We start from the raw sequence: 13,162 nt of genomic DNA, 5'->3' as shown, positions 1-13,162 counted from the left end.
GTTGTGTTAAAAAAATTGGAAATGAAAAAGAAAATATGGATGAAAAAGTGGTATGAACAGCGCAAAAGATTTACACATGAAAACCTTTTGAAGGAGCTGCGAGTTAGTAGTGTTGATGACTACAGAAATTTTTAAATTTTTAGTACTGTTCCTTATAAAAATCAAGGAGTATATTATATTGTTTTTTCTTCTCATCCCTATTACTGTACGCGTCTGTCCGCACATTCCACAATGCATCAAGGCATTGGTACATTTCAATATATTGTAATTTTTTTTTTTCGTCCGCGCACTTACTATTCATGTTTACTCCTCAACGTTACAACACAAATGGCATTTTGCTTGGCAAACAGTAATGGAGACGTTCAAATAGATTTGCGCAAATAAAAATATCAAATATTTTGATTTTCCATCAAGCAGAGCCGACAACAAAAGGGTGTAGCCGACGAAAGCCGATTAGACTCACATGGACACACGCAAGGTAGATCTAACAGGTAACCGCATCGGCGAATTGCTACAACAGAGCAACTTTTGTGGTCCCCTCAAATGTCAAAATTGGCATCTAAGGCGAAAAACATAGATTCGCCATGACATTTAAAAGTTGCGGCAAATTTGTTTCAACCAATCAGAAACGAGGTGTTTGTTTACATTTTATTTTATGTCCCTCTCGTCGTAAACGAACGTCGCAATAAAAGTTTTTATTGTAAAACAAATAAGAGTAAAAAAAGTATTAATTGTAGTATTGCGATATTTTTTAAACAAAGAAACTTATAATGACTATATTTTATTGGTTTAAACCGAAAGTTTTCCGGAACTGCAAATGACAAGAGTTTAATTCTTGCACTACTTCCCGTGATGTGCTTTGGGAATCTTAGATGTTGAGGCTAACTTAATTCTTAAAGCTGCACTCCATTCTAACCTCCTTCCTTCATGTTCTTTAAATTTTTTACTGGTTTCACTCTTAACTTACTCTTAAATTATTTGAAATATTATAAAAAGGTACTTTTAGGGAAGACAACATAAACAAATTTGTTGTTGCATTCATTTAGGGCGAATTCTTCATTACAACAATTCGTTTTGACATTTAATGGTGCCGTCAGCTGGGCTGATGCGATTACCTAGTACATCTACCTTGGACACACGCATATAAGATGCTTGACCAACAAATTTGAGCGTCTCCAGGGCACTTAAGGACCCCTTTCCAACTCAACTGTTTAACACACGATCTGTCAAATAAATTTGAATTCGCTGCACCAAAACAAACTTCGAAACTATAGTAGAAGAATACAGGTAGTCGCATCGCATAGCTGTTGGGGCAATGAACTGTCAAACCAATTTTTAAATTGAAAATTTTAAATGAAAAGTTATTCAAATTTCCAAAAATTGTTGAAAACTACATATCAACAACCTACTATTAGTGTCGTATAAGAAAATTTATAAAATGTACTAATTTTTGAAAAAAAAAAAAAAAAAAAACATTTTAAAAATTTTTACATATCCACAATGCAGTAAAGCTTTTATACCATGGTAGAAGAATATAGGTAGATGCATCAACGCTTGGGAACATTGGTATGTCAAAATTGTTAAAATGTTTTTTTAATAAGTACATTTTATAAGTATTCTTATACGGCACCAATCGGAGGTTGTTATGATATGCATTTTTCAACAATTTTTACAAATATCCTAAATTTTTCATTCAACATTTTTAATTTCAAAGTCAGTTTGTCAGTTCATTGTCCCAGCAACTGAGTCGATACAAAAAATTGACAGCAAACGTATTCGCCTCAAGCATTAATTTTGACATTTCATCTAGTAAAATAACAGCTGTTTTTAGATTAATTCGCTCGAAGGAAGACCTTATAATTGGCTTAATCTGCATAAACAATAGGTGTGTCTGGTTACCCCAAAATTTGTAATAATGGCTACTGGAAGTCGTTTGTTAACCCGAAAGTTCTGCAAAAGAGAGCGGTTGAAGAGAGAAATTTTGACAGTTGATTCAGTGATAGTTTGCAAATTCTTGCTGGACAAATTTCTTCCTGCAATCTCTTAACTCTTCTTCTCATTCATCGATATTCAATCAGATGTTTTCTATCGTTTGTTCCTTTCTTTTTGAGCTTTAAATTTGATTTTTTTTTGAATTAGCAAGACTAATTATTTTAGGAGAACAACTTTACAAAATGTCGAAAATATAAATATCAATATATCAAATATTATTTTTACCCTGATTTCGGGAAACCATTTTTTTTTTCTTGGGGGACATACCCGGGACCCGAAAAAGGTATTAGCACAAATTGTAGCATTTTGAAAAGGAAAGAGTGTCAGCAATAATTTAGCATAATTTTGGTTGACCCCCATAATGGGCCCTTTTTCGACTTTTTGGGGTTTTTTATAAACAATCCGGGTCCTATTCGAGGTCTTGAACCCGGACTTTCGGGTCAAAAATCAGGGATATCGAGTCCGTTCCCCAAGAAAAAAATTGTTTCCCGGAATCAGGGTAAAAAACTGCCTCTGGAAAAAATTTCGAAAAAATCGAAAAGTTTGTACTAAACTAGAGTTGTTCCACTAATTATTTCGAATATTTGCAAGCGGAATTATAAACGAATTGTGTAGAAAACAAGACTGTTTTGCATGGAAATACGAAAGGTTGAGAATCGAAAGTTAATGTAACAATAAGTCTGTTTGGCAGCTTTTCCTACAGAAATGTGGTTTGATTCTCTTTTGAAAGAAAACAATCATGGCCCAATTATTAGGTCATGTAAAGGGCGAATTGTCTGATTTACTCCTTCGAAATGTCAAAATTTATTTTGAAGCGAAAAATATTTCGCCTTCGTTTTTCTTCTTTTTGTGGCGAATTGCAAATAAACATAAACACGACATCATTTTTATTTCTTAAAAGCAATAATTGTATTTTTTATGCTGTTAGTTTATTTTTATTTTATTATTCATTATATAATATATTTAATATTTAATAATAATAATATTTAAAACCTACATCACTCTATGGAACAGATTATTGTGTGCATTTGTTTGTAAAACTTTTAAATCGAATAGTGTCGACTTAAAATTGCAAATTCTTGGTGTCAATAACATAGGCCTGTTTTTCATGATGCACAATGGAAGGGCATTGGACCTGGAAAATGAATAGAGCAAACCATGGTAAAATTAAGAAGGTAAAGTCGTTTCAAATAAGCATACCCATCTCCGCATTTTCTGTAATTTATCTTGTCACATTTTTCTACATAAAAACTGGTTCCCATCTCTGATTTGTGTATGTACAATGTATTTATAAATACATATTTTGACAATGAGATGTTGTCAAATGAATAATATTTGAAAAAAATTGTAAACATATGATTGCATGAGTTTACCTCCTTGATTCTACCATGAGAGCAAACAGAGAAATGTAAATCCCTTCTGTGCCTGGAAAAGTTTTGGTTACTCTTTTCAAACTCACCAATTAGTCATTGGATAATGTTGTTGGGTTTGAGTTGACACTGGCATTGAGTTGATGGCTTGGAGCAGGGAGGCAATGAGAACCTTTCTTGGTCTTGGTTTCTTCGGGATTTAAATCAGCATATACTGTTGGAGAAAAAAAATAAATATCTCACATTTACATTCAAATAACTCTAGACCTTCGTAGCTGGTAAGAGGGCAATTCGGATACTGGCTGAAGGAAGTTCGCAAAAGGGCGCTGGCAACGCTAATCATGTCAGTTTATCACAGTCGTCTGTGAGCAATGTGTGTGACTTTAAATCCAAAAAGGCGAAATTGTTATAGATATACATACACATATTTTTTGTAATGTTAATAAATTCTTCTTATTCAACTCCATTTTGAATATTTGTAATGTCAATTTGGAGGAACTTTTGTGTTTTGTCGGCAACAAAATCTCTAACGACTTATTCTGCAGCGTTTGTTGAATTAGAACGCTTCTTGTGGTACGAAAATTGTAGCAGAATTTCATACAGAGTTGTAATTTCTCGCATACGACGTCAACTTCTGATGTCAATTTGGAGGAACTTTTGTGTGTTGTCGGCAACAAAATCTGTAACGACTAATTCTGCAGCGTTTGTCGATTTAGAACGCTTCTTGTGGTACAAAAATTGTAACAGAATTTCATACAGAGTTGTAATTTCTCGAATATGACACACATAATATCAATTAGTCGTTACGAAGTGTCAACAATTTTCGATACGACTAAGCCAAACGTAATAAGGTTGAATAAAAACTTTTTTAAAAATTAATAAAAATTCGTCAATATATTTTAATAACACTCTTTATTTATTGGTAAAATTCATTTCATAGTCGGAGACTTTTTCATGATTGGGCGATTCAAACATAAAGGTAAATGTGTCGGCATTATCCTGGGCTTTGATGGAAACCAATGAAACGTGAGAATTGTCCATGGCTTGGAACTGTATTCCAGAATCACTGTAATTAAAGGTTCCTTCATTTAGCAAATCTTTGATGACATCCAAGATTTTTTTTTTAAATGATAGCGCTGATTAAATGAGCTTCAAACACCTTGACGTATTGTTAATCGTTTCGTTGGAATTCAAGTTGTTCGACAAATAAAAAGTATTCACGGCACGCGAAGTTGAGGCCTGCTCAACACGCATCGAACCGGCATGGGGATTCAATGCACTATTCAAGGACATGCGTTGTTGTATTACGGCTGACATGGAGCTAATGTCATAGGATGAATTTCCAGCGTAGCCAAGATAGTTTTGCTCAAATGTGATAAATAGATATAATCGGCACCACTGTGTTGTGCCATGTGCTGGAGTCGGTGTAACCTCCGGTTACCAACATTGGCTGGAATATTAGTGGTATTTGTCGATGACGTAGAACAGTGGTGGGCTTGTATAATCATTTCAGGGGCTAACTATCAACTTAGGGCTGTTGCAATGGTCCTTGAGAGTCGTATTATTACTTTGCTTAATTTCCACAAACAACATAAAATATAAACAAACACCTCGTTCCTGATTGGTTGAAACAAATTTGCAGCAAACTTTAAATGTCATGGCGAAAGTATGTTTTTCGCTGTCGGTACCTCCCGACATTCATTGGAATTGTTTCAAATTTGGTATTTGAAGTTCGAAATGGATGCTACAGCCTAAGACAGAATATTGTTTGTGCAGGCCCACGTCTTCGTATAGCCCCATATAACAGTACCTTTGAATGTTCGGTTCTTTGTTGATTTTAGCGACATTATTCACCGGAATTCTTTCGAATTTGGTACCTGAAGTTTGAAATGAATACTACAGCCTATGACAGAAAGTTGTATGTGCAGGTCCACGTCTTCGTATAGCTCCCATATAACGGTACCCCCGATATTCGGTTTTTGATGATTTTAGGAATTGTTTCAAATTTGGTATTTAAAGTTCGCAATGGATACTACAACATAAGACAGAAAAATGTATGTGCAGGTCCACGTCTTCGTATAGCCCTCATATAGCGGTACCCCCCGATATTCGGTATGTTGATGATTTTAGCGATATTATTCACCGGAATTGTTTCAAATTCGGTATACGTAACGGATATTACAGCCTTGACTTAATGCTTAATTTAACAGAATTACTTGGTAGGTTTAATATATGGACCTTACATATTTGGGTTAAAGGGACGTAGTGAGGAAGTTGCATATTTGTGCACAGTACGTCAAATTTGTTGCCGGCGCCACAAGACCGCGGTACGATCCTGCTGATAAACAAATTTTGCGTGGAGCTTCGCTTAGTGTGGCATTTTTTTCCACCGTGGATGCCACAATAACCACATTAAAAAATATGAAATTCCCAAAATAAATCATAGGGGAACCTGGATGCATTGTTGCGGAGGGATAGATCTTCTCCCACCCAAGTTCCTCAATCCCTCATTGCGTTTTTTGGACGTTTTTATATGGAGGCTTCCAGAGCCAGATTCCCCTCTTGACCACCAGTGGAATATGAGAAATTTGAAAATTTTGTTCTTCCAAAAACTGATTTTGGACTAAGTATTGATACGAAAATGATCGTGAAGACCTCGTCTTTAATTCTAATAGTTCATTTTTGACGAGGTTTGTATAGGGAAGCCTCTAGAGCCGATCTTCTGTCCTGACCATCAGTTCGAAATCAGAAAATCTCCAACATTGTTCTACCAAAAACTGTTTTGGGCTAAGTATTGATACGAAAATGATCGTGAAGACCTCTTCTTTACTTCTATTTGTTCATTTTGGACGAGGTTTGTATAGTAATACTAGTGTCAAACTGGATATGACGTTTTGTGATTCAAATCCATTTCTTGATATACAATAGGTATACCCTTTTTGATATAAAATTTCACTGCAGGGCAATGTGAACATATTTTTTGCCTAATAATAGAAAAAATCGACGTTGTACTTAACAAAACGTCAAAGGCGATGGTTCGGAACCTTTTTGCGTTAGATAATATATTCGCATATTTCATGTATCCTAAAATTTCAATATGTAGAATACTTTATGTATGTATGCTGTTTGGTTTCAACTTGAAAGGATTGTTGCCTTCTCCGCGATTTTCTAGCGATTGCTTGAAGTGTTGAGAGATCAGGACCAGTAGCTAACAACTATACATTAAGCGGAATGATCTGAAAGCATTAAAATTAAATATTTTAAGAACTATTCTTCTGCATTTTCAATTTAATATTCCAAATTCCAAAAATATATATATTTTAAATTAAAATAATTTATTGAAAATTAATTATTTTGTTTACATTTTTGGACACATAACTCTGACGCTTGTATTACGTACAAAAACAAATTTGTATGTGGTTGTTGTTACGATTGTTGTACAACAACACTTGCTTTTACCTGTATTTTCTACCATGGTCGTTGCTAACTTCACGCTGCTTCTTCACGCAGGTTTTATTCGAGCAATTTAAGACTCTTAATCGATTGATCAAATTAAAAACCCCGGAATTTTGTGCAGGCCCACGTCTTCGTATAGCCCCATATAACAGTACCTTTGAATATTCGGTTCTTTGTTGATTTTAGCGACATTATTCACCGGAATTCTTTCGAATTTGGTACCTGAAGTTTGAAATGAATACTACAGCCTATGACAGAAAGTTGTATGTGCAGGTCCACGTCTTCGTATAGCTCCCATATAACGGTACCCCCGATATTCGGTTTTTGATGATTTTAGGAATTGTTTCAAATTTGGTATTTAAAGTTCGCAATGGATGCTACAACATAAGACAGAAAAATGTATGTGCAGGTCCACGTCTTCGTATAGCCCTCATATAGCGGTACCCCCCGATATTCGGTATGTTGATGATTTTAGCGATATTATTCGCCGGAATTGTTTCAAATTCGGTATACGTAACGGATATTACAGCCTTGACTTAATGCTTAATTTAACAGAATTACTTGGTAGGTTTAATATATGGACCTTACATATTTGGGTTAAAGGGACGTAGTGAGGAAGTTGCATATTTGTGCACAGTACGTCAAATTTGTTGCCGGCGCCACAAGACCGCGGTACGATCCTGCTGATAAAGAAATTTTGCGTGGAGCTTCGCTTAGTGTGGCATTTTTTTCCACCGTGGATGCCTCAATAACCACATTAAAAAATATGAAAATCCCAAAATAAATCATAGGGGAACCTGGATGCATTGTTGCGGAGGGACAGATCTTCTCCCACCCAAGTTTTTATATGGAGGCTTCCAGAGCCAGATTCCCCTCTTGACCACCAGTGGAATATGAGAAATTTGAAAATTTTGTTCTTCCAAAAACTGATTTTGGACTAAGTATTGATACGAAAATGATCGTGAAGACCTCGTCTTTAATTCTAATAGTTCATTTTTGACGAGGTTTGTATAGGGAAGCCTCTAGAGCCGATCTTCTGTCCTGACCATCAGTTCGAAATCAGAAAATCTCCAACATTGTTCTACCAAAAACTGTTTTGGGCTAAGTATTGATACGAAAATGATCGTGAAGACCTCTTCTTTACTTCTATTTGTTCATTTTGGACGAGGTTTGTATAGTAATACTAGTGTCAAACTGGATATGACGTTTTGTGATTCAAATCCATTTCTTGATATACAATAGGTATACCCTTTTTGATATAAAATTTCACTGCAGGGCAATGTGAACATATTTTTTGCCTAATAATAGAAAAAATCGACGTTGTACTTAACAAAACGTCAAAGGCGATGGTTCGGAACCTTTTTGCGTTAGATAATATATTCGCATATTTCATGTATCCTAAAATTTCAATATGTAGAATACTTTATGTATGTATGCTGTTTGGTTTCAACTTGAAAGGATTGTTGCCTTCTCCGCGATTTTCTAGCGATTGCTTGAAGTGTTGAGAGATTAGGACCAGTAGCTAACAACTATACATTAAGCGGAATGATCTGAAAGCATTAAAATTAAATATTTTAAGAACTATTCTTCTGCATTTTCAATTTAATATTCCAAATTCCAAAAATATATATATTTTAAATTAAAATAATTTATTGAAAATTAATTATTTTGTTTACATTTTTGGACACATAACTCTGACGCTTGTATTACGTACAAAAACAAATTTGTATGTGGTTGTTGTTACGATTGTTGTACAACAACACTTGCTTTTACCTGTATTTTCTACCATGGTCGTTGCTAACTTCACGCTGCTTCTTCACGCAGGTTTTATTCGAGCAATTTAAGACTCTTAATCGATTGATCAAATTAAAAACCCCGTAATTTATTAATTTTTTAATCGAACACCACCTATACCCGATTAATTGGATACTTTAATGAAAACTAAAAAGATACGAACATAATACGTGAATTCATTAATGTTATGTTCTCATTACACTTTCAATCACGTTGTTCGCTCTCAGAATTATGTACAAGAATTAACCCGTTCACACGGCACGATTCGTAATTCATAGTAAAATAATTCCTTTTTTCAAAAATTTTGTTTCTTGATTTTAATGGGAATTTATACGAAAATACATCAAATTCTCACTAATATGAATAGAAGAAATTATTGTTTTTCTCCCAAAGACTTATAATATCATTAATTTTACAATTTTCATTTACGTTTTCAGCGTTTTGTGTAAATGTTGGCATTTTCAAAATATTTTTGTATTTTTCTATTTTTAAATTCTGCTGAAGAGACAAACATTTTTTCTGCCGATACAAACATTTTGAGAATATCGCCTCTTTTGTTTGCAGTTTTTTGTGGAAATGTCAACTCGTGGACAAAATGCGTACCTCGAATGAGAGAAAACAATATGTACTTTCCTTTGAATGTACATACACCATTTAACACTGTAGTTTTCATACATAATTTTCAGTCTTCAGAAAAAAAATTTGTAACATTTCATTAACTTTTTTAATTTTTAAATGCCATAATTTATTTTTTCGATAAGTGTTCCCATTTCTTATGGATGGGACATATTTTTTCGTTGTTCTGAGAGTGATTTGATTTGAACAATGTACAAATATGAGTGTTCGCTCAGGAAATTTTGTGTGAAGAACTAGGTAGTTTTTTCATAGTTAAGGGTCAAACAACGAATAGAGAGCAAATCAAGTGCAGTGGAAACGCCACATAAGATTTGTTGGTTCCAGAATATAGAAACTTAGTGGGGAATGAAGTGGCTGATGAATTAGGTCGGGGTGGTCCGCAGCGTATTGATCTAACCATTGATGAGACTTTCAAACCACCAAGGAGTTATTACATCTGGCGCTTCAAGAAGTCTCTCATCGTAGAAGCAGGTAGAGTTGAACTTCAAAGCCGGTTGCAAGGTCTTTGAGACCTCTGGCCGGTAATTTCTAGAAGAAGAACAAGCTCCACAAAATCTGACTTTTGACTTACCGCTGCAGTATTGGACATCAGGCCTCAAAATGGAATAACAGTGGTCCTGACAACTGTAGAATACGAAAATGAATAAGTGGAAGAAGCGATTAACACCTATATATGTGATAGAGGAGACAAAAATCTTCATAATTTCATATTGTGGGCGGTACCGTTGTGAACACTTAACAATCAACGAAATCTGAAAAAGATAAAACAAAAATTGCGTATTTGAAACCATTCTGATTGGAATTTATGACATGCTTGAATATCAAATATTTGGTGCATGGTATTCTTCTGCCATGATTTGGAGTTACCACTATATCGAGTATATAGTGAATTAGCTCGGGGTGGTCCGCAGCCTATTGATCTAACCATTGATGAGACTTTCAAACCACCGAGGAGTTATTACATCTGGTGCTTCAAAAAGTCTCTCATCGTAGAAGCAGGTAGAGATGAACTTCAAAGCCGGTTGCAAGGTCTTTGAGACCTCTGGCCGGTAATTTCTAGAAGAAGAACAAGCTCCACAAAATCTGAATTTTGACTTACCGCTGCAGTATCGGACATCAGGCCTCAAAATGGAATAACAGTGGTCCTGACAATTGTAGAATACGAAAATGAAGAAGTGGTAGAAGCGATTAGCACCTATATATGTGATAGAGGAGACAAAAATCTTCACAATTTCATATTGTGGGCGGTACCGTTGTAAACACTTAACAATCTACAAAATCTGAAAAAGATAAAACAAATATTGCGTATTTTAAACCATTCCGATTGTAATTTATGACATGCTTGGATATCAAATATTTGGTGCGTGGTATTCTTCTGCCATGATCGAGTATAAAAGACAACATGTACACATTCAGGCAATCTACGAAGAAAGAACCCACTATAAAATCAACACAAAATCTGAGTTTTGATAGATTCCGCTAAAAGTTAAGAATAGCAAACATCGGCAGGTGCTGTGATATGGCACCTGTGATAAGATACCTATCGTTTTTAAAAGAAATTGGCTGTTTCTTACAGAATGGCGCCGAAATGGTATGTCTATGACAGGGAATACACATATATATGTTTTAGGACAAGACATTTATGCGGACTCATATTACAGTACTATATTCTTTATATATTTAAATTTTATACACTCCACCATACTATGGAGGGTATATTTACTTTGTTATTTAGTTTGTTACTCTTCGAAATACTCAACATTTATTCTTAATCAGCGTAAAATGTTAGGAATTTAAACCACATTTTTAAACGGAATAGTTTATAATTCGGTTGAAAGATTTTGTAATGGGTTCTACCTCTTGTGACACAATGTCTATACAGGTCCGCGTTACGGCATTTTTAAGCCCTTTTTCAACCGATGTCCCTAGCAGAAATAGTAGTGGTCCGAATGATGGAGGGTATTAAAAGTTCGGAGTTTATTAGGGCAAGTAGCACAATTCCTAATAATCTGAAATTAAAAATTGAAACATAATGGTTGTGGATGGCGATATTTTTCTTTTAATAATTGTATATTTATTGAATCTTTCATATATTTTGATGAAAATAACAATAAGCTTTTATATCTTGTATAATAATGATACAATTACCCTATATTTTTACATGCTTTATTTTTTATCTTTTTTGTTTTCAAGATATAGATGTGTGTTTTTTGTGGGCTGGTGGATGCAGTTATATCCGTGATTTAATTGACTAGGTAATTTAGATTAATTTGTATACAGTTTTATCTAATTTATTCGCGGACTACCGAAATAGTCTTACGAATACAATGTTGCTTTATTTAGATACCGTTATATCTAACCATCTCACGGACTACAGTAATAAACTTAGCGATTTCTTCACAGAAGCATCTTTAATTTTAGCATACTACTACCTATAGAAGTATAACAGTGGGCGACGAAAAACGTTCAATTGACCAGACAAGAGCTGAAAATAATGAAATAGTAAGACAAATATAAACTATGTGGTAGAAAGAGTGTCATGTCTACGCAGTCTATCGTTGGAGGGCCAAACTATTTGGCTACGCGGATAGTTTACTCAAGTACATTCGGCAAATATTCTTTATTTCTTCTTCAATGGTAAGTATGTTTAGGTCCTTGTGGATATTTTCGTTTCTTATGTAACATGGTGCACCTGTAAATGAAATGACAGATAGCTTTAAATTTTTTTATAAAAAAAATCAAAAACGAATACATTTGAATACGAACGATTCGAGTGAGGAACTTATTTTAGGTTGTTAGTACCGGATAATAAACAATTCCGTTTAAAAATGTGGCTTAAGCATGTAGTCCCCGTCAATGCAGTGAAATGGAAAGCCAGAGAGATACTATCGCACACTGACATCTATACGAAGCGCCGTTAATTAAACGGCATATTTCGTGTACATGCTGGCTTACAAGAACCGTTCTTTATAGCCGTTCTAGTATAGAAAATTTTTAGGCCAAGAAGGTAGAATTCATTATGCGCTCTGCCAAATATCGGTAAGTACTTGTCTTTTCTAACTTCTTATTTCTTATTCAAAACAATACACACACCTATACAAACTGTGTATATGTTTTGACAGAATAGGGGCACAAAAAGTACCAAATTATACCATGAGAGCGAATAAAGTGGGCAATTTTGAAAGTTCTGAAATCTTATTGTAGCATGTCGTTCAAAACAAAAAATTAATCTTTATAAAAAGGCAATTGTGTATAATTATAGTTGTCGCTTCCGAAATGAAAATGGTGTAAGATGTCCAGAAATTTTAGTAGTTGTCTGACATTTATTATTTTTGATTTGTCATGGTACAATAATTAATAATTGAAATGAAATTTACCAATAAGAAATGCAAAAATTGTTTTTTTTTTCTCCCAATATTTTATTTAAGAAAAAAATCTTTTCCATCCCAAAAAAGCTAAAGTATGGTCTCCCAAAAGCTGTAAATATAAATAAAAACAGAATTAAAAATTTTCAAAATTATTTTGTTTATTATTCAAAACAACACATACACATACAAAAACTGTATTGACATTTCAAGACTATCAGAAGAAAAAATTGTATTCAGGTGATTGCTATGCCCTACCTTGTCTTTATTGTACCATGAAAGAATTGGTCGAGAATAATGGCGCAAGTACATAAGAAGCTTAAAGTCATGGCTGGGCATATTTTGTGACATTTCATAAAGGAATTACAGAGCCGCACTAAAATCCTGCCGTCGTTTTCCTTTATAATTTGACATTAATATGCCTAGCCATGACTTCAAGCTTTTTATGTACTTGCTCCTTAAAGCTGAGAATACATAAAGCGCTTATTTGGCTGGCTTAAGTCATCTGCTGGCTTCTTCGGAAATGAACAAAGGAGCCTGGGGCCAAAA

General features: G+C 34.3%; 1 long non-coding RNA gene across 4 annotated transcripts; it reads right to left on the bottom strand.

The window, feature by feature from the left end:
- Positions 1-2,988: 2,988 nt before the first annotated feature.
- Positions 2,989-7,215, bottom strand: LOC131804853 (uncharacterized). 4 transcript variants are annotated; one of them, XR_009343361.1, is made up of 4 exons: positions 3,630-4,138; positions 3,452-3,576; positions 3,193-3,375; positions 2,989-3,127 (listed from the first exon to the last, which is right to left on the bottom strand). It is a non-coding gene; the product is annotated as an uncharacterized LOC131804853 (long non-coding RNA). The 4 variants fall into 4 exon arrangements; XR_009343362.1 differs by having other exon boundaries at positions 3,193-3,576; positions 3,630-3,724; positions 3,785-4,138; XR_009343360.1 differs by lacking the exon at positions 3,630-4,138 and adding an exon at positions 6,822-7,215 and having other exon boundaries at positions 3,193-3,576.
- Positions 7,216-13,162: the final 5,947 nt, after the last annotated feature.

The sequence above is a fragment of the Musca domestica genome, unplaced genomic scaffold (genome assembly GCF_030504385.1).
Source record: "Musca domestica strain aabys unplaced genomic scaffold, Musca_domestica.polishedcontigs.V.1.1 5, whole genome shotgun sequence".
NCBI lineage: Eukaryota > Metazoa > Arthropoda > Insecta > Diptera > Muscidae > Musca > Musca domestica.
The sequence above is the reverse complement of the archived record's forward strand: the minus strand, read 5'-3'. Positions and strand labels throughout refer to the sequence as shown.